The 25,344-nt window shown below is 39.9% G+C and overlaps 1 protein-coding gene across 1 annotated transcript in view; it reads left to right on the forward strand.

Moving 5' to 3' along the window:
• Lztr1 (Leucine zipper like transcription regulator 1) overlaps positions 1-25,344 on the forward strand; it is a gene marked incomplete at its 5' end in the record, with an annotated part of 328,453 nt that overhangs the window by 182,141 nt on the left and 120,968 nt on the right.

Consider the following 25,344-nt stretch of genomic DNA (forward strand, 5'->3'; position numbering starts at 1 on the left):
AGGGTGATAACAGAACATTGTTTTCTGGTTTTGAAGTGGATAGCAATGGTCATACAACCAGGAAGGCAAGAAGTGCCAGTTCAACCCAAGATATAGCAGTGCCTTCCACTTCTGGTATTGCTACACAAATTATTCACCAGTAGCTCTTTACCCCTGAATTGTACAGTGATTGGAGTGATTTGGGTAATGATAGTGTAAAGTATTATATGTATAAGGAGGAGAGTGCTGAATCAAGCGAAAGTGACACAGAAACGTTTCGCCACACATTGGCTTCATCAGTCCAATACTTTGTATTGGACTGATGAAGTCACTGTGTGGTGAAACGTTTCTTCAATAAAGATTCCCATTTGTTGCATAAGTGTCTCAATTCTTCACCAAAGCTTATATTCCCATGGACCAACAGAGTATGGAACTGGCATTTGTGCCAAATATTTCACAATTTGATGATAGTAATAGTGGGATTCAGCTAATTTATCCTTTAACAGATGATTTCACTGAACTTGACTGCATTCATTTATCCCTCAATGACTCACTGATGAATATTATTGTTGCTTAAACAAATAACTATTACAAGTTTACGGTGGTATACTGAAATCAAAGCTTCAAAAGTGGAAGGACACAGCTGTTGCAGAGATGTATCGGTTCTTTGCAACACTATGCTAATGCTACATATGTTGCACTTTTCTGAGGTGATTTTTTCTACAAAATATGGGCAGTGATTATGTAGTTAAAATATAAATTCAGTGAGTATTTTTATCTGTTCTGGAACATTGTCAAAAATAATTCTCTGGTGTTATTCAAAAGAAGACTTTCCTTCAAGCAGTACAGTGGACCCCCGGTATTCGATATTAATCCGTTCCTGAGAGCTCATCGAATGCTGAAATTATCGTAAGGCGAATTAAAAAAAATTTTACCACATGAAATATTAAATTTAATGCACACAAACTGAAGAAGACATGCACAGTTTGTAGTACTCTACTAACAATAGAATACATGACACTTACCTTAAATGAAGATCTAGCAATGATTGATGGGATGGGAGGAGGGGAGAGTGTTGAACTTATTGTTTAGAAGGGGAATCCCCTTCCATTAGGATTTGAGGTAGCAAGTCCTTTTCTGGGGTTACTTCCCTTCTTCTTTTAATGCCACTAGGACCAGCTTGAGAGTCACTGGACCTCTGTCGCACAACAAATCTGTCCATAGAGCTCTGTACCTCCAGTTCCTTTACGATTTGTATAAAATGGGCCACAACATTGTCATTGTAATAGTCACCAGCACGGCTTGCAATAGCTGTGTTAGGGTGATTTTCATCCATAAAGGTTTGCAGTTCAACCCGCTTTGCACACATTTCCTTAATTCTTGAAGTAGGCACAATGGATTCCACAACTGGCATAGGCTTCTCAGGGTTAGCCCCAAACCCTTCAAAATCTTTCTTAATTTCCATACTAATTCTCACCCTTTTTACCACAGGGTTGGCACTAGAAGCTTTCTTGGGGCCCATAGTGACTTATTTTGCAGAAACAAGCACCAAAAACACTGTGATAATATGGAATGTACCGAATGTATCCTTAGATGCGAGCACACTGACTGGCTTGTAAACACTGGCACGCACGGGGCAGTTCAGGCCACGTGTGGACACATCTCGGATGAATCGCGCATGGCGGGGTTTTTAATGAGTGGCGAGGCAAAATTTTTGCGTTAAAATGTATCGAATACAGTGGACCCCCGGTTTGCGATATTATTTCATTCCAGAAGTATGTTCAAGTGCCGGTACTGACCGAATTTGTTCCCATAAGGAATATTGTGAATTTTATTAGTCCATTTCAGACCCCCAAACATACACATACACACACACTTACATAAATACACTTACATAATTGGTCGCATTGGGAGCTGATCGTAAACCGGGGGTCCACTGTACCGGATTTATTGGATACTGATGCCATCGAATACCGGGGGACCACTGTATATACCAAGAAGTGATGCAAGGAGGGAGGAGTATATGGAGAGGAAAAGAGAGGTTAGAAGAGTGGTGACGCAATGTAAAAAGTGAGCAAATGAGAGAGTGAGACTAATAAGTTGAGGAAACCTAGGGAATGAATGGATTTGATTGTTAAAAATAGGAGAGGAGAGTTATTACATGGAGAGTTTAGAGGTATTTGGGAAGATGGAGGGAATATTTTGAGGAATTGTTAAGTGTTGATGTAGATAGGGAAGCTGTGATTTCATGTACAGGGCAGGGAGGAATAACATCTTATAGGAGCGAGGAGGAGCAAGTTGCGAGTGTGGGGGAAGTTCGTTAGGCAGTGGGTAAAATGAAAGGGAGTAAAGCAGCTGGGATTGATGGGATAAAGATAGAAATATCAAAAGCAGGTGGGAATATAGTTTTTGGAGTGGTTGGTGCTTTTATTTAATAAATGTATGGAAGAGGGTAAGGTACCTAGGGATTGGCAGAGAACATGCATAGTTCTTTTGTATAAAGGCAAAGGGTACAAAAGAGAATTCAAAAATTATAAGGGAATAAGTCTGTTGAATATACAGGTCCGCCATCACAAATCCAGCAATCAGACATCCGGTTCCATCAGTTATTCGGCACTAATTTTGGCTAGCATAATTTCAAATTTCCAGGGTCGCCACATGAACCTGTTGGTACTGTTTGGTGGCGCTACTTGCTGCATAAGGCATTCCAATTTCTTTTTCTCCAATTGGTATAACTTGCTTACTGTCAGCCCTAACCATTGTTCCAAATAATAAAAGAAATGCTTCTTGTTGTGTAAAGCACCTACACAGTACATCATCCATTAAAGATAAGGTAGCTTTGACGCCACTGTCGGTTGCCATGAGCTCAGTCTCGTGATGCAGGGGAATTTGCTTTATTATTATGCTAATATTATGCTACAGCTTATTTGCCTATCACAATTGATCTAATATGACATAATAAACAATATAAATAACATAAAAACATGTTAAATGCTCCAGAACGAATAATATTTGTCATAATACCGAACAGTTCAACGAAGGTATGAAGAGGATATGGGATACAAGTACCATTCTCCTATCCCTGTCTTGGGGGCTTATATTAAAGAAAACAGAGTATAGCACAGGGCTAAATGTGATATACACTCGTACTGTACCATAAAACTGAAACAAAAAGGCTTTTTTCTTTACATAGATTATCACACATAGCAGCATATGTGTAGAGAACCTAGGATAACTCAAAAAAGTCAAAGTGGCTTATTTCTAGTACCTGGCTTGGGCTAGCCATATATGATTTTTGGTATATATTCGATTTCCAGCTAGGGTAGAAACACTGGGCATGTTTCTTTACACTTGTTGTCTATGTTCACCCATCAGTAAATGGGTACCTGGGTGTTAGTAGACTGGTGTGGGTCTTATCCTGGGACACTGGCCTAATTTGCCTGAAATGCTTAGCATAACAAGGGGCTTTCTATATAGTAGTATGATGTTATCTAGGCCTGTATACCATGTACATGTACTTGCAGTAAATAAAGATATTATTATTATTGTTTTTTTTTTCTCTCAGTTGTTTGTTGGGCTATCTTATTGAAACTTGGACAATGATGGAAAGATGCTTCTTAATGTACACCAAAAATGAAAAAAAAAAAACATGATAAATAAGGAAGTTCACTTCTCAGCCATTAGCCGCCTCTTTGCAGTATATTTTCTTATGGTTTTTATGGTTGTATTCTCGTTTTTTGGTCTCATTTGATAGAATAGAACATATATTACAGAAATAGATATGATTTTGATTGGTTTCACGATGAAAAGTACCTTGAAATTGAGCTCAAAGTAGCGAAAATGTTCAATTACAAGTAAACAGTGTCTAGATAAGGGTAAAGAGGTTTTAGTGGCATTTATGGATTTGGAAAAGGTATATGACTGGGTGGATAGATGGGGGTAATATGGCAGATGTTGCAAATGTATGGAATAGGAGGTAGGTTGTTGAAAGCAGTGAAAATTTTAATGAGGATAGTGAAGCTCAGGTTAGAGTACACGTATGTAGGGGACAGGGAGATTATTTCCCAGTAAAAGTAGGCCTTAGACAAGGATGTGTGATGTCACCATGGTTGTTCAATATATTTATAGATGGGGTTGTTAGAGAAGCGAATGCTCGGGTGTTGGCAAGAGGTTTGGGTTTAAAAGATAAAGAATCTAACACAAAGTAGGAGTTCTCACAGTTGCTCTTTGCTGATGATACTGTGCTTTTGAGAGATTCTGAAGAGACGTGGCAGAGGTTGGTGGATGAGTTTGGTAGGGTATGTAAAAGAAGAAAATTGAAAGTGAATATTGGGTTGGAGAGAGAGAATATGGAGGAAGTGAATGTACAGTGGAACCCCAGATTTTGTCCGGTGCAGATATTGTACAATTCGGATTTTGACCACTTTTTTGGGCGAAATTTTACCCCAGGTTTCATACCTCCGCTTGGAGATTGTCTGTACCAGATGTGTCCACCTGGGTCGTGCTAAAAATATCTAACATAGACAGAACTCACAGCAGTGGTTTTAAATTGGAAAAATTCAGATTCAGGAAGGATATAGGAAAGCACTAGTTTGGTAATAGAGTTGTGGATGAGTGGAACAAACTCCCAAGTACCATCATAGAAGCTAAGACATTGTGTAGTTTTAAAAATAGGTTGGATAAATTCATGAGTGGGTGTGAGTTGGACCTGACTAGCTTGTGCTACTAGATCGGATGCCGTGCTCCTCCCTTAAGTGATGTGTCTGACCTCGCTAGGTCAAGGCATTGGCTTAAGCCAGTGAGAGAATTGGTCCTGCCTCACATAGGCCAGTAGGCCTGTTGCAGTGTTCCTTCTTTCCTGTGTTCTTATATTCTGATGATACTAATACATAATAATAATCACTCTTTGGCACATTAAATGTCTTATTTTAGGTTATATAGACATTTTCATTAATCCATCTATGATATTTTCTTCAAAATTATATAAGAAACATGTTACATTGCATATAAACATGCAATGTTTATATGCTATGGACGTGTGCTAGCCAGGCAGAGGAAAAACATTACATTTTCTCTGGTCCAGCATCAGAGACAGCATGTATAAATCTCTGTTGGCCCAGTCACCGCCCTTAACCCTTTCAGGGCCCATGCCGTAGATCTGCGGCTGTATATTGAGGGTCCAAACCGTAGATCTATGCCATGAGCTCAGCTCACTCTGATAAGCTGTGAGTAGTAAATTTGGGCCTAGATATGAGAGAATACATCTATGTGGTATGTGTGCACCACATAAAACAAATCCTGCAACACAGTGCAAAATGAGAGAAAAAACTTAGACCATAATTTTCGATTAAAACAGCAACTTTGCAGTGTTTTTTTGTATGTTTTTTATGGTTGCATTTGCGATTTCTTGGTCTCATTTGATAGAATGGAAGATATATTACAGAAATAGAGATGATTTTGATTTGATGGCTTGAAATTGAGCTCAAAGTAGTGAAAAATGTTAAATTTTTGTCGATGTTCAAGAGTAAACAAATGACCTCACATGTCTAATACACACCTGCTGGTGGGTCTAATATACATTCACAAATGTGGTGATATAATTTATACAATTATTACAATATTGCATAACAGTAAATCTTCTATTTTTTTGGTTTGAATAAAAATTCATTATGTGAATAAAAATCAAAATGGAATTCATTTGTAAAGCCTAAAAACATAACTAATGAACAGAGGAAATGTTAGTTTAGTTCCAGAAATGCCTGCATTGTTTATTCTGGATCCTATTTTGAAATTGGAATATTTTGAACTTTGCACTAAATTGGCCAAATTACCAATTTCCGATCACATTATTTTGTAGTTGAAGCAGTTGATTTGGCAATTTCTTGTGCTCAATCGATAGAATAGAAGTAATACTACTGAAATAACTAAGAATTTGGTCAACTGGAATAATGTAATTGGCCTAAAATGGGAGTCAAAGTCGGCAAAATCGCCGATGCATAAACATCACTGACACATCAAAATTCGCGAGAGCATAATTTCTTCAGTTTTCCACCAAATTTCATACTTTATGTTTTATTACCTTCAGAAAAAGATTCTCTACCATTTCATAAGAAAAAAGAAAAAAATTATTTTTTGAAAATTCTTGGACACTGGTGCACACTTTGAAATTTGGCCTCTGGACCCTGAAAGGGTTAATACATAATGCTTTTGTTTACAATTCTCGGCATGAACTATCCATTACTTCTCCCTTTGTTTATGATGACATCTAAAGGTAGTTGTTAGAAACGATTAAATTCAGTGAACATTGTATGTCGATGGTAATAATATGGCTCTGGGCCGCATTAAATATCATGTAGCTAGGATGTGGAAGAGTTGGTGGAGAATTATCACCCTAAAAAAGTTGTTACAAGCCATGTCTGCATGGTCCAGTGACCCTCAAGCTGGTCCTAGTGCCAGTAAAAGACAAAGAAGGGAAGTAACCCTGGATAGGGCTTCGATACCTGAAGTCCTTATGGAGGGGAATTCCCCTTCCAGACAATAACCTCTCCTTCCTCTCCCCTCCTTGCCATCTTCCATAAAGTAAAAGTGATTTAAATGTTCATTTATCCATTAAAATTAGTCATTTATATTTATTACTCATTGTTTTGTGTATGTAAAACTATAGGTTTTCTCTATAAAATGTATTTTTAGTTAACATTTTTGAGTATATGGAGAGTAAAAGAAAGGTGAAGAGAGTGGTGAGAGAGTGCAAAAGGAGAGCAGATGAAAGAGTGGGAGAGGCACTGTCAAGAAATTTTAATGAAAATAAGAAAAAATTTTGGAGTGAGTTAAACAAGTTAAGAAAGCCTAGGGAAAGTATGGATTTGTCAGTTAAAAACAGAGTAGGGGAGTAGTAGATGGGGAGATGGAGGTATTAGGTAGATGGCGAGAATATTTTGAGGAACTTTTAAATGTTGAGGAAGAAAGGGAGGCGGTAATTTCATGCACTGGCCAGGGAGGTATACCATCTTTTAGGAGTGAAGAAGAGCAGAATGTAAGTGTGGTGGAGGTACGTGAGGCATTACGTAGAATGAAAGGGGGTAAAGCAGCTGGAACTGATGGGATCATGATAGAAATGTTAAAAGCAGGGGGGGATATAGTGTTGGAGTGGTTGGTACTTTTGTTTATGTATGAAAGAGGGGAAGGTACCTAGGGATTGGCGGAGAGCATGTATAGTCCCTTTATATAAAGGGAAAGGGGACAAAAGAGATTGTAAAAATTATAGAGGAATAAGTTTACTGAGTATACCAGGAAAAGTATATGGTAGGGTTATAATTGAAAGAATTAGAGGTAAGACAGAATGTAGGATTGCGGATGAGCAGGGAGGCTTCAGAGTGGGTAGGGGATGTGTAGATCAAGTGTTTACATTGAAGCATATATGTGAACAGTATTTAGATAAAGGTAGGGAAGTTTTTATTGCATTTATGGATTTAGAAAAGGCATATGATAGAGTCCTAGGTAGTAGGTTGGTAGACAGCAACTGCCCAGGGAGGTACTACCGTCCTGCCAAGTGAGTGTAAAACGAAAGCCTGTAATTGTTTTACATGATGGTAGGATTGCTGGTGTCTTTTGTCTGTCTCATAAATATGCAAGATTACAGGTAAGTCTTGCTACTTCTACTTACACTTAGGTCACACTACACATACATGTACAAGCATATATATACACACCCCTCTGGGTTTTCTTCTATTTTCTTTCTAATTCTTGTTCTTGTTTATTTCCTCTTATCTCCATGGGGAAGTGGAACAGAATTCTTCCTCTGTAAGCCATGCGTGTCGTAAGAGGTGACTAAAATGCCGGGAGCAAGGGGCTAGTAACCCCTTCTCCTGTATATATTACTAAATTTAAAAGATGATTGCTGATGTTATGAATGAAAAGAAGTTGGATGTCCTGGCTCTAAGCGAAACAAAGCTGAAGGGGGTAGGAGAGTTTCAGTGGGGGGAAATAAATGGGATTAAATCTGGAGTATCTGAGAGAGTTAGAGCAAAGGAAGGGGTTATGATCAGTTATGGAAGGAGAAAAGAGAATATGAATGTGTAAATTCAAGAATTATGTGGATTAAAGTAAAGGTTGGATGCGAGAAGTGGGTCATAATAAGCGTGTATGCACCTGGAGAAGAGAGGAATGCAGAGGAGAGAGAGAGATTTTGGGAGATGTTAAGTGAATGTATAGGAGCCTTTGAACCAAGTGAGAGAGTAATTGTGGTAGGGGACCTGAATGCTAAAGTAGGAGAAACTTTTAGAGAGGGTGTGGTAGGTAAGTTTGGGGTGCCAGGTGTAAATGATAATGGGAGCCCTTTGATTGAACTTTGTATAGAAAGGGGTTTAGTTATAGGTAATACATATTTTAAGAAAAAGAGGATAAATAAGTATACACGATATGATGTAGGGCGAAATGACAGTAGTTTGTTGGATTATGTATTGGTAGATAAAAGACTGTTGAATAGACTTCAGGATGTACATGTTTATAGAGGGGCCACAGATATATCAGATCACTTTCTAGTTGTAGCTACACTGAGAGTAAAAGGTAGATGGGATACAAGGAGAATAGAAGCATCAGGGAAGAGAGAGGTGAAGGTTTATAAACTAAAAGAGGAGGCAGTTAGGGTAAGATATAAACAGCTATTGGAGGATAGATGGGCTAATGAGAGCATAGGCAATGGGGTCGAAGAGGTATGGGGTAGATTTAAAAATGTAGTGTTAGAGTGTTCAGCAGAAGTTTGTGGTTACAGGAAAGTGGGTGCAGGAGGGAAGAGGAGCGATTGGTGGAATGATGATGTAAAGAGAGTAGTAAGGGAGAAAAAGTTAGCATATGAGAAGTTTTTACAAAGTAGAAGTGATGCAAGGAGGGAAGAGTATATGGAGAAAAAGAGAGAGGTTAAGAGAGTGGTGAAGCAATGTAAAAAGAGAGCAAATGAGAGAGTGGGTGAGATGTTATCAACAAATTTTGTTGAAAATAAGAAAAAGTTTTGGAGTGAGATTAACAAGTTAAGAAAGCCTAGAGAACAAATGGATTTGTCAGTTAAAAATAGGAGAGGAGAGTTATTAAATGGAGAGTTAGAGGTATTGGGAAGATGGAGGGAATATTTTGAGGAATTGTTAAATGTTGATGAAGATAGGGAAGCTGTGATTTCGTGTATAGGGCAAGGAGGAATAACATCTTGTAGGAGTGAGGAAGAGCCAGTTGTGAGTGTGGGGGAAGTTCGTGAGGCAGTAGGTAAAATGAAAGGGGGTAAGGCAGCCGGGATTGATGGGATAAAGATAGAAATGTTAAAAGCAGGTGGGGATATAGTTTTGGAGTGGTTGGTGCAATTATTTAATAAATGTATGGAAGAGGGTAAGGTACCTAGGGATTGGCAGAGAGCATGCATAGTTCCTTTGTATAAAGGCAAAGGGGATAAAAGAGAGTGCAAAAATTATAGGGGGATAAGTCTTTTGAGTGTACCTGGTAAAGTGTATGGTAGAGTTATAATTGAAAGAATTAAGAGTAAGACGGAGAATAGGATAGCAGATGAACAAGGAGGCTTTAGGAAAGGTAGGGGGTGTGTGGACCAGGTGTTTACAGTGAAACATATAAGTGAACAGTATTTAGATAAGGCTAAAGAGGTCTTTGTGGCATTTATGGATTTGGAAAAGGCGTATGACAGGGTGGATAGGGGGGCAATGTGGCAGATGTTGCAAGTGTATGGTGTAGGAGGTAGGTTACTGAAAGCAGTGAAGAGTTTTTATGAGGATAGTGAGGCTCAAGTTAGAGTATGTAGGAAAGAGGGAAATTTTTTCCCAGTAAAAGTAGGCCTTAGACAAGGATGTGTGATGTCACCGTGGTTGTTTAATATATTTATAGATGGGGTTGTAAGAGAAGTAAATGCGAGGGTCTTGGCAAGAGGCGTGGAGTTAAAAGATAAAGAATCACACACAAAGTGGGAGTTGTCACAGCTGCTCTTTGCTGATGACACTGTGCTCTTGGGAGATTCTGAAGAGAAGTTGCAGAGATTGGTGGATGAATTTGGTAGGGTGTGCAAAAGAAGAAAATTAAAGGTGAATACAGGAAAGAGTAAGGTTATGAGAATAACAAAAAGATTAGGTGATGAAAGATTGAATATCAGATTGGAGGGAGAGAGTATGGAGGAGGTGAACGTATTCAGATATTTGGGAGTGGACGTGTCAGCGGATGGGTCTATGAAAGATGAGGTGAATCATAGAATTGATGAGGGAAAAAGAGTGAGTGGTGCACTTAGGAGTCTGTGGAGACAAAGAACTTTGTCCTTGGAGGCAAAGAGGGGAATGTATGAGAGTATAGTTTTACCAACGCTCTTATATGGGTGTGAAGCGTGGGTGATGAATGTTGCAGCGAGGAGAAGGCTGGAGGCAGTGGAGATGTCATGTCTGAGGGCAATGTGTGGTGTGAATATAATGCAGAGAATTCGTAGTTTGGAAGTTAGGAGGAGGTGCGGGATTACCAAAACTGTTGTCCAGAGGGCTGATGAAGGGTTGTTGAGGTGGTTCGGACATGTAGAGAGAATGGAGCGAAACAGAATGACTTCAAGAGTGTATCAGTCTGTAGTGGAAGGAAGGCGGGGTAGGGGTCGGCCTAGGAAGGGTTGGAGGGAGGGGGTAAAGGAGGTTTTGTGTGCGAGGGGCTTGGACTTCCAGCAGGCATGTGTGAGCGTGTTTGATAGGAGTGAATGGAGACAAATGGTTTTTAATACTTGACGTGCTGTTGGAGTGTGAGCAAAGTATCATTTATGAAGGGATTCAGGGAAACCGGCAGGCCGGACTTGAGTCCTGGAGATGGGAAGTACAGTGCCTGCACTCTGAAGGAGGGGTGTTAATGTTGCAGTTTAAAAACTGTAGTGTAAAGCACCCTTCTGGCAAGACAGTGATGGAGTGAATGATGGTGAAAGTTTTTCTTTTTCGGGCCACCCTGCCTTGGTGGGAATCGGCCAGTGTGATAATAAAAAAATAATAAATAAAAGGAGAAACTTCAGTTTTTTCTTTTGGGCCACCCCACCTCAGTGGGATACAGCTGGTACGTTGAAAGAAAAGAAAGATATGATAGAGTGGATAGAGGAGCAATGTGGCAGATGTTGCAAGTATATGGAATAGGTGGTAAGTTACTAAATGCTGTAAAGAGTTTTTATGAGGATAGTGAGGCTCAGGTTAGGGTGTGTAGAAGAGAGGGAGAATACTTCCCGGTAAAAGTAGGTCTTAGACAGGGATGTGTAATGTCACCATGGTTGTTTAATATATTTATAGATAGGGTTGTAAAAGAAGTAAATGCTAGGGTGTTCGGGAGAGGGGTGGGATTAAATTATGGGGAATCAAATTCAAAATGGGAACTGACACAGTTACTTTTTACTGATGATACTGTGCTTATGGGAGATTCTAAAGAAAAATTGCAAAGGTTAGTGGATTAGTTTGAGAATGTGTGTAAAGGTAGAAAGTTGAAAGTGAACATAGAAAAGAGTAAGGTGATGAGGGTATCAAATGATTTAGATAAAGAAAAATTGGATATCAAATTGGGGAGGAGGAGTATGGAAGAAGTGAATGTTTTCAGATACTTGGGAGTTGACGTGTCGGCGGATGGGTTTATGAAGGATGAGGTTAATCATAGAATTGATGAGGGAAAAAAGGTGAGTGGTGCGTTGAGGTATATGTGGAGTCAAAAAACATTATCTATGGAGGCAAAGAAGGGAATGTATGAAAGTATAGTAGTACCAACACTCTTATATGGATGTGAAGCCTGGGTGGTAAATGCAGCAGCAAGGAGACGGTTGGAGGCAGTGGAGATGTCCTGTCTAAGGGCAATGTGTGGTGTAAATATTATGCAGAAAATTCGGAGTGTGGAAATTAGGAGAAGGTGTGTAGTTAATAAAAGCATTAGTCAGAGGGCAGAAGAGGGGTTGTTGAGGTGGTTTGGTCATTTAGAGAGAATGGATCAAAGTAGAATGACATGGAAAGCATATAAATCTATAGGGGAAGGAAGGAGGGGTAGGGGTCGTCCTCGAAAGGGTTGGAAAGAGGGGGTAAAGGAGGTTTTGTGGGCAAGGGGCTTGGACTTCCAGCAAGCATGCATGAGCGTGTTAGATAGGAGTGAATGGAGACGAATGATACTTGGGACCTGACGATCTGTTGGAGTGTGAGCAGGGTAATATTTAGTGAAGGGATTCAGGGAAACCGGTTATTTTCATATAGTCGGACTTGAGTCCTGGAAATGGGAAGTACAATGCCTGCACTTTAAAGGAGGGGTTTGGGATATTGGCAGTTTGGAGGGATATGTTGTGTATCTTTATACGTATATGCTTCTAAACTGTTGTATTCTGAGCACCTCTGCAAAAGCAGTGATAATGTGTGAGTGTGGTGAAAGTGTTGAATGATGATGAAAGTATTTTCTTTTTGGGGATTTTCTTTCTTTTTTGGGTCACCCTGCCTCGGTGGGAGATGGCCGACTTGTTGAAAAAAAAAAAAAATTTGAGTCGAACAGATTAATTGGATTTACATTATTTATCATGGGAAATATTACTTCGGTTTTCATCCATTTCGGATTTCAACCGACTTTCTGGAATGGATTAAGGATGAAAACTGGAGTTCCACTGTATTCAGATATTTTGAAGTGAACGTGTCAACAGATGATTCTATGAAAGATGAGGTGAATCATAGAATTGACAAGGGGAAAAAGGTGAGTGGTGCACTGAGGAGTCTGTGGAGACAAAGAACTTTGTCCATGGAAGCAAAGAAGGGAATGTATGTTATACATTATGTTATACCAATGCTCTTATATGGGTGTGATGCATGGGTGGTGAATGTTGCAACAAGGAGAAGGCTGGAGGCAGTGGAGATGTCATGTCTGAGGGCAATGTGTGGTGTGAATATAATGCAGCATTTCCGTGATGAACTCGAGCTCAGCTGGCCCAGTGGCTAATGCATCAGTTTGGAGTTTTACGACTCACTAGCCGTGATTTCAATATCCGCTTGTACTCTGGTTTATTAGCACTCTCTGGTATGGTGGTGAGGAATATGAAGGAGTCATATCTAGGTAAGGGGCATACCTTATTCAAAGATAATTGGTACACAAGCCCTTCCCTTTGTGATTTCCTCAAGGTGAACAATACAGACATGTAGGCCAGTGACAGGAAATAGAAAACTTGTGTCACTATTCACAAGAGCCCTGGACACCAGTGAAGTGCAAGTTTTTCGTACTCATGACATGATGCATTGTGATGGCATAACAAAAGAAATGTGACAGTGCTGTTGACCATACACAGGCATCAAATGAAGGACACTGGAAAGTTGACTGGCAAACAGATGACACTGTTGTGAAGCTGCATACAGTCATTGACTACAGTACTACAGTACCAATAAGAATTTGGTAGACAAATCTAACATGCAAATTGGGTCTGTGGAATGTGTCAGAATGAACTGCAGTTGGTATCTAAAATTATTTTTCCATCTATTGGATGTTGTAGTGCTAAATGCATACAATATGTTCCAGGTGAAAATAGGATGCAAATGCAGATTTGCTGATTTCCATCTATGTATATATCCATCTTAAGACAGATAATAGAAAAATACCAGTGAAAGTTCAGTCAACATGTTGCCACCATGGTAGTGAAAGTGATCCATTTTGGGTGAGACCAGATGCACACTTTCTGATACTATTCCTGAAGAAGGCACAAAAACAATGTTATGTATGTCAACACATAACTAGAAAGTCAAGCAAGCTATCAGATACAAAATATATCTGTAAGTTGTGTGGTATTCCATTGTGCATCAAGCCATGTTTTGAGGAATATCATACCATGAAACAGTTTTAACCCTTAAACTGTCCACACGTAGATATACGTGCATGTACGCAGCACTCCTTCAAATTTGGTGCAATAGGCCTGATTCGCCTAGACATGAATGAATGGGACCGTGCACTCAGTGTGCACACTATGAGAAAAAATCGGGGACCATTTAGTACCTTGTGGGAGCACAAGTTCAACTGAGCGCCACCTAGAGCAAATAGAGTGGCAAACACCAGGGATTCATTGATGTCATGTCATATTAATACTCACATTTTAAGAGGAAAGTAAAAATAGGTAAGATAAATGCATGAGTGGGTGTGAGTTGGACCTGACTAGCTTGTGCTACTAGGTCAGATGTTGTGTTCCTTCTTTCGGTGGATGTGACCTGACTAGGTGGGTCATTGGTCTAAGCTGGGGAGTGACATGGACCTGCCTTGCATGGGCCAGTAGGCCTGCACAGTGTTCCTTCTTTCTTATGTATTCAGCTGGCTGGCTGGCTGGCTTTGGCTGTCTCTGTATCTGTCTTTATGTCTGTCTATCTATATCTTTGTCTATCTATATCTCTGTCTATCTGTCTATATATCTATATCCCTGTCTATCTGTCTATAACACTGTCTATCGGTATCTCTGTCTCTCACATGTACTCATAAATACAGTTATTATACATAATGTAAATTACCTAGGATAACCCAAAAATTCCAGGCCAAGTGCTATACAGTGTTTGTAGATATAAGACATAAATAAACATGACGCAGATAATACCAATGTCACTTGCTCAGCAATCAGGGAGCGGCATATACACCACAAACCAACAGGTTTACTAGCTGCTCCCTAAGACAGAGACAAGCAGATGGAAAGACAGACACACACAGGCAGACAGAAAGACAGATAAGCAGAACTGGACAGACAGATAAGCAGAGCTAGACAGACAAATAGACAGACAGATAAACAGACAGATATACAGACTGACAGTCAGACATAGAGACATGTTTGTGTGCAAGAGTCAAAACATATAAAGGCAAGGTTTCCCTCTCGAGCAGCATGCATTCATCAAATGTCAGTTGTTATCTGACACTTGTCATAACACCCTTCTTTAAGGAGTTTATATTATACTCCAGGCACACACAGAAGACAGAAAGACAGATAAGCTCAACTGGACAGACAGATAAGCAGAGCTAGGCAGACAGACAGATAGACAGATAGATGTACATATAGACAGGCAGACTGACAGACAGACATAAAAAGGCATGTTTGTGTGCAAAAGTAAAAATATATAAAGGCAGGGTTCCCTCCAGCAGGGCACATTCATCAAATGTCACTTAGCTGACCCTTGTCATAACACCATTTTTCAAGGAGTTTCATACTCCAGCATGTCTAAAGCATTGCTGGGACCTTTAAATACTTTGTATATATTTCTAGACAATAGTAAATGACCAGGGCAGGTGAAAATGTTCACCTGTCAGTGTGATTGTTACAATTTAAGTACTATTTCAGTACATAATATTAGTGTCAGAACAAAGATTGGCTATGAAATCACAAGAACTATTATAAATTGTAATTATCAGAACATAAAAATTATATATAAATTAAAATAAAAATGAGGGAAAAAGGTAAATTGGCAAGCGGCAGGACTGACTATTGCCATCAGGTGAGCATCAAGAGCCAACTTTGTGGTCTTATATCTCAGTAAGTACTGGTCTTAAAATTTTTTTTGGGCCTTATACCACACAGAAAATTGCCCTCTAATTTAAAAACAGAAAATGATTTTTTTATTTTTTAAAATATTCGGAGCGCCACGCAGGTGAACGTAGATCTACATTTGGACAGTTTAAGGGTTAATATGACAATAAACACTTGTACATAATGTTGCTTGACAAATAATCATTACATATAAGATAAACCATGTTTTTGTACAAATTTATAGTGAATATTGATATTTTTTTATGGTGCTGTATGCTTCCCAACCTATTTACAGTATCATTTTTGCATGAAATCATGATATTCTCATTGCAATATGTGGTGCTTAGTGTTAATTAGTGTATTAGAAAATGAAAATAAGACTTTATTTGGCTTAGAAAAAAAACGAAAACTGACAAAAACTAATTGGAATGTTAGCTCTGATGTAGCCAATAACATGTCAGTTTTGGCCAACTTTAACACACCATAAGACTAAGTTTTTATCAGATTCCACCCATTTTATTCTTATACGATTCAGAAAAATGTACGTTTTGAAACTGTAAGTTTTTTTTTTTTTTTTTAAATCTTCCCACACACAGAAGTTTTATTTTTCAGGTATGCCATAGGTGACCCTTTCACTCTTCAGACTCTGCAAAATTAATATTGCTCTCAGCATCTACAGTTTAAAAAAAAAAGTTATTTCATCTGATATGGTTGAAAATCTTTTCCTGAAAGTAATGACACCAAAATTATTAAATTTCATGGAAAACTTATGAAACTGCTGAGGTTTGAAGTTAGTGGTCAACGTACAATATATGCATTGACAATTTTGTCCACTTTGAGTCCTATTTTAAGTCAGTTCCAATGCACCAATCAACCAAATTCTTAGCAAGTTTGCTAGTATGCTTTTCATTCTATTGGTTGAGCACAATGAGCTGGTCACTCAGCTATTTGAATTACCCTTTAAAGTGCACAGAATTCAATAATTTTGCTAATTTTACACAAAATTAAAAAAAATCCAATTTAAGAGTAGTGTCCAAAATAAACACTATAGACATTCCAGGCACTAAAGCATTTCCCATGTTCATTCATCACATCTCCAGGCCTTTTCTATATTAAACTTGCCTCACAGTTTGATTTAAACATCACACAAAAAAAATTGAAGATTTACGCTATTTCTTGAATAATAAAATATAACCAGGGATAATTGGTTATGGTATCCCAATAATTGAATGAGACCTATTAAAAACCCACAAAACAAACCAGGGGGGGAGGGGGCATCTAGCTGTTACCAAGAAAATTGGAAAATTTTAATATTGGCACTACTTTGAGCCTATTTTCAAATTATTCTGATTATGAAACCAACCAAAATCATCCCTAGATTAGCATTATATCTTCAATTGTATCAAACAATTCCAAGAAACAGGCAGTTAAACTATAAATTAAAACTATTGGAGTATAAAACAAATTCTAACCACACAGTAAACCAAAAAATTAATATGAAGGACTTGGAAATGATAATGTCAGAGGATATCACTTTCAAAGACTACAACAATGTATCTACCATATCTGCTAGAAAAATGATAGGATGTATAACGAGAACCTTCAAAACTAAAGATGCCAAGCCCATGATGATTCTCTTTAAATCACCTGTTGTCTCTAGGCTGGAATACTGCTGTACACTAACTGCCCCCTTCAAGGCATAGAGGATAGTCTGAGGGCACTGAATCTGCACTCTCTTGAAAGGTGTAGAATTAGGGGGGATATGATCAAGGTGTATAAACGGAAAACAGGAATAAATAAAGGGGATGTAAATAGTATGCTGGAAATTTCCAGCCAAGACAGGACTCGCAGCAATGGTTTCAAGTTGGAAAAATTCAGATTCAGGAAGGATATAGGAAAGCACTGGTTTGGTAATAGAGTTGTGGATGAGTGGAACAAACTCCTGAGTGCAGTTATTGAGGCTAAAACATTGTGTAGTTTTAAAAATAGGTTAGATAAATACATGAGTGGGTGTGGGTGGGTGTGAGTTGGACCTGACTAGCTTGTGCTGCTGGGTCTGGTGCCGTGTTCCTTCCTTGAGTGGAGGTGACCAGACTGGGTAGGTCATTGGGCTAATCTGGGGGGGGGGGCATGGACCTGCTCCACATGGGTCAGTAGGCCAGTTGCAGTGTTCCTTCTTTCTTATATTCTTATGTTCTAAAATTGCTGACCTGGAGAATGTACAGAGAACCTTCATGGCACACACAATTACGATAAAGCACCTAAATCACTGGGGATGGTTAAAGTCCCTTGACTTGTATACCCTGAAATGTAGGCAAGAAAGATACATGGTAATATATATAACACTTGGAAAATCCTAGAGGGATTAGTACTGAATTTGCACCGAAAATCATTCCCTGTGACAGCAAAAGACTCGGCAGGAGATGCAACATCCACCCAATGAAAAGCAGGGGGCACCATGAGTACACTAAGAGACAACACAATAGGTATCAGGGGCCCAAGACTATTCAGCTGTCTCCCAACATATGCAGTGGACCCTCGCGTAACGATATTAATCCGTTTCTGAGAGCTCATCGCTAGCGGAAATTATTGTTAGCTTAATTAATTTTCCCCATAAGAAATAATGGAAATCAAATTAATCCGTTCCTGACACCCCAAAGTATGAAAAAAAAAATTTACCGCATGAAATATACATTTTTATACACCCAAAAAGAAGAAGACATGCACGATTACTACTCTGCTAAATAAAGAATACATGACTCTTACCTTTATTGAAGATCTGGTGATGATTGATGGGATGCGAGGAGGGGAGATGGTGGGAGTTGTTATTGTTTAGAAGGGGAATCCCCTTCCATGAGGACTTGAGGTAGCAAGTCCTTTTCTGGGGTTACTTCCCTTCCTTGTTTTTTAATGCCACTAGGACCAGCTTGAGAGTCACTGGACCTCTGTTGCACAACAAATCTGTCCATAGTAGTCACTTAGCTTTATTACCATAATCTGTAAGGATTTAATGTTAAGAATTAATCTAAGTCTGCTTGAAATGCCTAGCCAGGCTAGGTGTTCTAGTGGCCCCCTCTGTAATTAGTATTTTATAACATGTAAACCACACAATACCCAAAACCTGTAAACCCCACATTGTAACCCTTATAGAGAATAAACTTGAATTGAATTGAATAGAGCTCTGTACCTCACGTTCCTTTAAGATTTTCCTAAAATGGGCCACAATATTGTCATTGTAATAGTCACCAGCATGGCTTGCAATAGCTGTGTTAGGGTGATTTTTCATCCATAAAGGTTTGCACTTCAACCCACTTTGCACACATTCCTTAATCTTTGAAGTAGGCATAATGGATTCCACAACTGGCATAGGCTTCTCAGGGTTAGCCCCAAACTCTTCAAAATCTTTCTTAATTTCCATACTAATTCTCACCCTTTTTACCACAGGGTTGGCACTAGAAGCTTTCTTGGGGCCCTTGGTGACTTATTTTGTAGTTGCAAGCACTAAAAACACTGGGATAAGGTGAAATGTACCAAATGTATGCGTAGATGCGACCGCACTGGCTGGCTTGTAAACATTGGTCACACGTGAACAGGTCCCAGACGAATCACGTTGGGCGAGTTTTTTATCATTAGGTAGGGCAAAATTTTGACGCTCAAATGCTTCGTTAGGCAGATTTAACGTTATGCGATGCGTTCGTTAGGCGAGGGTCCATTGTATAAAAGAGGTTACCAGTAGACCCCTGGCTATCTTCAAGAAGGCACTGGACAGGCACTTAAAGTCAGTACCTGCTCAGCCAGGCTGTGGTTCGTACATCAGTTTATGTGTGGCCAGCAGTAACAACCTGGTTGAGCAGGCCCTGATCCACCACAGGGCCTGGTCACAGACTGGGCCTGGGGGGTGTTGATGCCCGAAACACACACCAGGTATATTCCAGGTATAAAAACCATCCTAGAAATCATCTCATATTCACTGTTTTAAATCAAATGCAAGGTCAGAGTTTTGCTTTTCCAGTCATGCACTGCGTGGAGCAGTGCATGACTAGGTCAAAATTTACTGCTCATTGTTTATCTGAGGGAGCTGTGCTCAACACAGATCTACATAAGGGACTCGATGCAATCATGTAGATCTGCGTGACAGCCACTGAAAGGGTTGAGGGGTTAAAAGTGCTGACAATGTCGAGATTTAAAAATAAAAAGCTCCTCAAAGAGCACATTTTCATGGAACAAAATAGGATGACTTAGAGGGTGTATAAATCTGTTATGAAGAGGAGGAGGGGTAGCGGGTCATCCTAGGAAAGGATGGAGGAAAGGGGTAAAGGAGGTTTTGTGTGCAATCAGCTTGGACATGCAGCAGGCATGTGTGAGTATCCTAGATAAAAGTGAATGGAGACTAATGTTTTTTGGGACTTGACGAGCTGTTGGAGCGTGAGCGTGGTAATATTTTGTGAAGGGATTCAGGGAAACTGGTTAGCTTGACTTGAATCTTGGAGGTGGGAAGTACAGTGCCTACACTTATAAGGGATGGTTTGGGATATTGGCTGTTTGGAGTGACATCTGAGTTGTCGTATCTGAGCGCATCTACAAAGACAGTAGTTATTATGTGTGAATGATGGTGAAAGTGTTGAATGACGGTGAAAGTGTTTCTTTCTATTTTGGGTCACCCTGCCTCGGTGGGAGACGGTTGATGTGTTAAAAAAAAAAAATCATGCTTTTGGATTAATGTCTGTGGATCATGTTTATCATGTCACTGAAATGCCATGACGTCACTGGCATAAAACAACTGCACCTCACTGGCACTAATGCTTGCATTGAACTAAGGCATATGTTTACATGTTCCATGTATTGTACCACACATATATTTCATGTTCACACACACAAAGCCACTGTGCATAATGTATGCCCCTTAACAAGAAATGGTTCCATCATTGTTATTGCCAAATCACCTGAGATTCCCAACAACTTCTTGGTATTTTTCAATGTTTTTACTTCCTGTCTATGCAAAGAGATTCAGTACTGTGCCAGTTTCCCAGTCACACAACACAAATAGTTTGATACCAAAGTGTTTCCTCTTGCTAAGTATATCCTGCTTGATTAACAGTTTACCTTTGAACAGGATCAGATTCGTCAGTGACAGGCTTCCTGAATGGATAAAAATACTCTGAACTTCTGTTTGAGATACACCAGAACATCCCTTAACTTGTATAACATGTAGTTCCTGTTAAGCCTCATCTTATCTGAGAAGTGTAGCATACTTAGCAGCAGCATAAATCTGTTATAGTTGAGATCACTGGATGCCAGGGTACATACAAGACAGTCAACCAGCGTGATGCTATATTGTGCTTATACGCATGTAACATAAGCATTATTGTGGCAGAGAAGAGATACACCTCAGAAACAGTTGTCCTTCCACAGGTGTAGTCATGACTGTGGTGAAACCAATGTGTTTGCTGTGGTTTTCCCTCACTAGATAATTTGCGTCATGGGTTCAGTGATATATACTTCACAGAATTTATATTTACTGGCATCTTTCCTGAGGGTACAGGTGGGCTGGATTGCACTGTATGTGTTGTCAAATTGATGGAGTTTGGGCAAAAGTTTGCATTTTCCTGCCAATCCCTGATGAGGTCTGGTGGTGGTTACTGGATGTTTTCAGCTGCTTGTAGTGGCTAGTGGTTATGGTGTATGGGTAGTGGAGGCAGCCGTGAGTTGTCGTTGTAGTGTGTGTGGGACTTGTCTTCGCCTTCCAGCCTGGGCTGGCACTAATGCCACATATCTTGCTGTGCCACCACCTACTGCTGTATACAGCAGTGACATTGTACGTAGCCTATTACTTATTCCAGTTGATGCGCCATCTCCCATTACTATCACTATGTGTTGCCAGTGTTGGGTCCCTGGATTTACCTTGTCCCTTGGTGATAACAATGGGCACACTATCGGATCACATGCTGCATCATATAAATTGAAGCTTCACAGGTGAATAATCTTTGTTATCACTACTAGAGTCGTCATTGATTGCTAAGAAATCAAAATTCACATCTCTATCATCACCATTACTCACATCTCAGCCCAGGCCAGAGTAGAATGTGAGCTTTCATGTGAACCAACCCCAGACGTGAGTGGTTGTGGATCATTAAGGTTTTCAGTGATATTTCTGGTGCCCTGAGCATCACTTTCAGTCACTTTGCATTCATATTCAAAGAATTTATCATTGGCTCCACAATCCTCATTGTTAGAACTATCACTGAGGAATAATTTAGCCTATTCAGTTCACCTGGAAGTGAGGCCTTTATATCTGCACAGCATGGTGAACAAGGTGTACTTAATATGGTATTCCCACAATGCTCTGTGGGGTTCTTAATTTTTTGTATACTGTACACACTGACCATGCAGACCTGTTCTCTCATAGGTATGCTTATCAGCCCTCTTGCGCCAAATTTGCAGCTGCTAGAATTGATGTGTAGATCTACATAAACGATCCTAGCATTAGTAACCTAGATCTACATACAAGACACTGAAAGGGGTTAATGGCTGACCTGGAAACTCATTGAACTTGAATTCAGTAGTGAACATTTGAAAATTTATTAAGTGTAAGTGTCATGGCATAGATGTACGTGTATCCACTAACCTCAAAATCTCGAGTACCATTATGAGAGGGTATTGAATTTTCTATGCTCCAAAAGTTAGCCTTATCAGTGGCTAGGAGATCTAAGAAGTGCATTAAGACGAAGGGTAATCCTACAAAATACTAGCTTAGGTGAGGAACACATGCGTATTTTAGCATTACAGTGGACCCTCACCTAATGATATTAATCCGTTCCTGAGAGCTCAACGTTAGGCGAAATTTTCCCCATAAGAAATAATGGAAATCAAATTAATCTATTCCTGACACCCCAAAGTATGAAAAAAAAAATTTTTACCACATGAAATATTAATTTTAATACACACAAACTGAAGAAGACATGTACAATTACATGACACTTACCTTTATTGAAGATCTGGTGATAATTGATGGGATGGGAGGAGGGGAGAGTGTGAATGGTGTTAATGTTTAGAAGGGGAATCCCCTTCCATATGGACAGATATGTTGTGCGACAGAGGTCCAGTGACTCTCAAGCTGGTCCTAGTGGCATTAAAAGAAGAAGGGAAGTAACCCCAGAAAAGGACTTCACACCTCAAGTCCTTTTCTGGGGTTACTTCTCTTCTTCTTTTAATGCCACTAGGACCAGCTTGAAAGTCACTGGACCTCTGTCGCACAACATATCTGTCCACAAAGGCCTGTACCTCCTGTTCCATTGTGACATTCCTAAAGTGTTTCACAACATTGTCAGTGTAATAGTCACCAGCACGGCTTGCAATAGCTGTGTGAGGGTGATTTTCATCAAAAAACGTTTGCACTTTAAGACACATTGCACACATTTCCTTAATCTTTGAAGTAGGCAACTTCCTCAATTTCTCTATCTCCTCCTCCGGAGCAGTTTCCTCAGGTCTGGCCTCGTGCTGTTGAAGATGATCTTGCAGCTCATCAGTGTGGTTAGTTCTTCATTGTCTTCCTCCACCAACTCTTCCACATCCTCCCCACTAACCTCCAACCCCAAGGACTTCCCCAATGTCACAATGGATTCCTCAACTGGCATAGGATTCCCAGGGTTAGCCTCAAACCCTTCAAAATCCCTTTTGTCTACACATTCTGGCCACAGTTTCTTTCAAGCAGAGTTCAATGTCCTCTTAGTCACTTCCTCCCAAGCCTTACCTATAATGTTTACACAGTTGAGGATGCTAAAGTGATCTCTCCAAAATTCTCTTAGAGCCATTTGAGTTTCTGAGGTCACTACAAAGCACCTTTCAAACATAGCTTTTGTGTAGAGTTTTTTGAAGTTTGCAGTGACCTGCTGGTCCATGGGCTGCAGGAGAGGAGTGGTATTAGGAGGCAAAAACTTGACCTTAATGAAGCTCATGTCCCCAGAAAGTCACTCTGCCACGTCTGAAGGATGACCAGGAGAATTGTGTAATACCAGGAGGCACTTAAGGTTCAATTTATTTTCCAGGAGGTAATTTTTCACAGTGGGGGCAAATGCATGGTGTAACCAGTCATAGAAAAGGTCTCTAGTGACCCATGCCTTACTGTTTGCCCTCCACATCACACACAAATTAGCCTTGAGGACATTGTTTTTCCTGAACACTCTGAGAGTTTCAGAGTGATACACCAATAAAGGCTTTGCTTTGCAATCACCACTAGCATTAGCACACATCAACAGAGTAAGCCTGTCTTTCATAGGCTTATGTCCTGGGAGTGCCTTTTCTTCCTGCTTGACATTTTCTTCCAAAACAGGCCTGTTTCGTCACAATTAAACACTTGTTCAGGTTTCAGTTCTTCACTGTCTATGTACTCCTTGAATTCCTTCACATATTTTTCAGCTGCTTCTTGGTCCGAACTGGCAGCCTCACCATGCCTTATCACGCTATGTATGCTACTATGATTCTTAAATCTCTCAAACCAACCTTTGCTGGCCTTAAATTCACTCACATCACCACTAGTTGCAGGCATTTTTCTAATTAAATTGTCATGCAACTTCCTAGCCTTTTCACATATGATCACTTGAGAGATGCTATCTCCTGCTATCTGTTTTTCGTTTATCCACACCAATAACAGTCTCTCAACATCTTCTATCACTTGCAATCTCTGTTTCGAAAACGAAGTTGCACCTTTGGCAAGAACAGCTTCCTTGATTGCCGTTTTCTTGGCCACAATAGTAGCGATGGTTGATTGGGGTTTTGTGTACAACCTGGCCAGCTCGGAGACACGCACTCCACTTTCATACTTAGCAATGATCTCTTTCTTCATATCCATAGTAATTCTCACCCTTTTTGCTGTAGGCTTGGCACTAGAAGCTTTCTTGGGGCCCATGGTGACTTATTTTGCAGATGCAATCACTAAAAACGCTGTGATAATATGAGATGTTCCGATTGTATGTTTGGATGCAACCGCGGTGGCTGGCTTGTAAACACTGGCACCCACGGAACAAGTGAGGCGGGCTTAGGCCGACATGGACGCGTCTCGAACGAATCGCGTTGAGCGAGTTTTTTAGCGCTAGCTGAGGCAAAATTTTTGCGTTAAAATGTATCGCTAGGCGGATTTAACATTATGCGATGCATTCGTTAGGCGAGGGTCCACTTTACATATTTAAAGCATTAGTTTATATTGAGCAGTCTTCTCTTGCATGAGATCTGTTTATATAAAGTGCATGCAAATTTACGACCCCTGCTGTAACAACATTGGTCCTTACTTCACTTCAAACTAAATTCTTTATTCCTGTGTCTGGGTACTAGTAGTGGTAGTAGGATAACACCTGGAGAAGCTTTTGATTTTGATCCTCCTGCTGGATGAGGAAGCCATCCTAGTCTTCTTTCAGCTTCACCCTATTTCCAGCATATCATAAATGACTTTGTTGTGGTTGATGGTCTCTTGTAAGGTGACAAAGTTTTCCCAGCGTTCCTACTTCATTCATTCTTTGTCTAGGAAATCTGAAGGTTGGCCAAGGATCTGGAAGATCTTCTAGATGTTCTTGGTGACTAGGTGTTGTGACTCAGATACAGTGTCCTCCTGATTGATGGTGATATGCTCTGGGAGTTCCTCTGGACGTTCTTCTAGTTGAAGGCAGGTAGGATTTCTTGATTTATCTAAATAGAAACTTTCATGCTGATGAAGGCCAGTACCCAGGTAGTAGGTTGGTAGACAGTAACTGCCCAGGGAGGTACTACCATCCTGTGGTAGTAGGTTGGTAGACAGTAACTGCCCAGGGTGGTACTACCATCCTGTGGTAGTAGGTTGGTAGACAGTAACTGCCCAGGGAGGTACTACC

The sequence above is a fragment of the Cherax quadricarinatus genome, chromosome 36 (assembly GCF_038502225.1).
Source record: "Cherax quadricarinatus isolate ZL_2023a chromosome 36, ASM3850222v1, whole genome shotgun sequence".
Taxonomy (NCBI): domain Eukaryota; kingdom Metazoa; phylum Arthropoda; class Malacostraca; order Decapoda; family Parastacidae; genus Cherax; species Cherax quadricarinatus.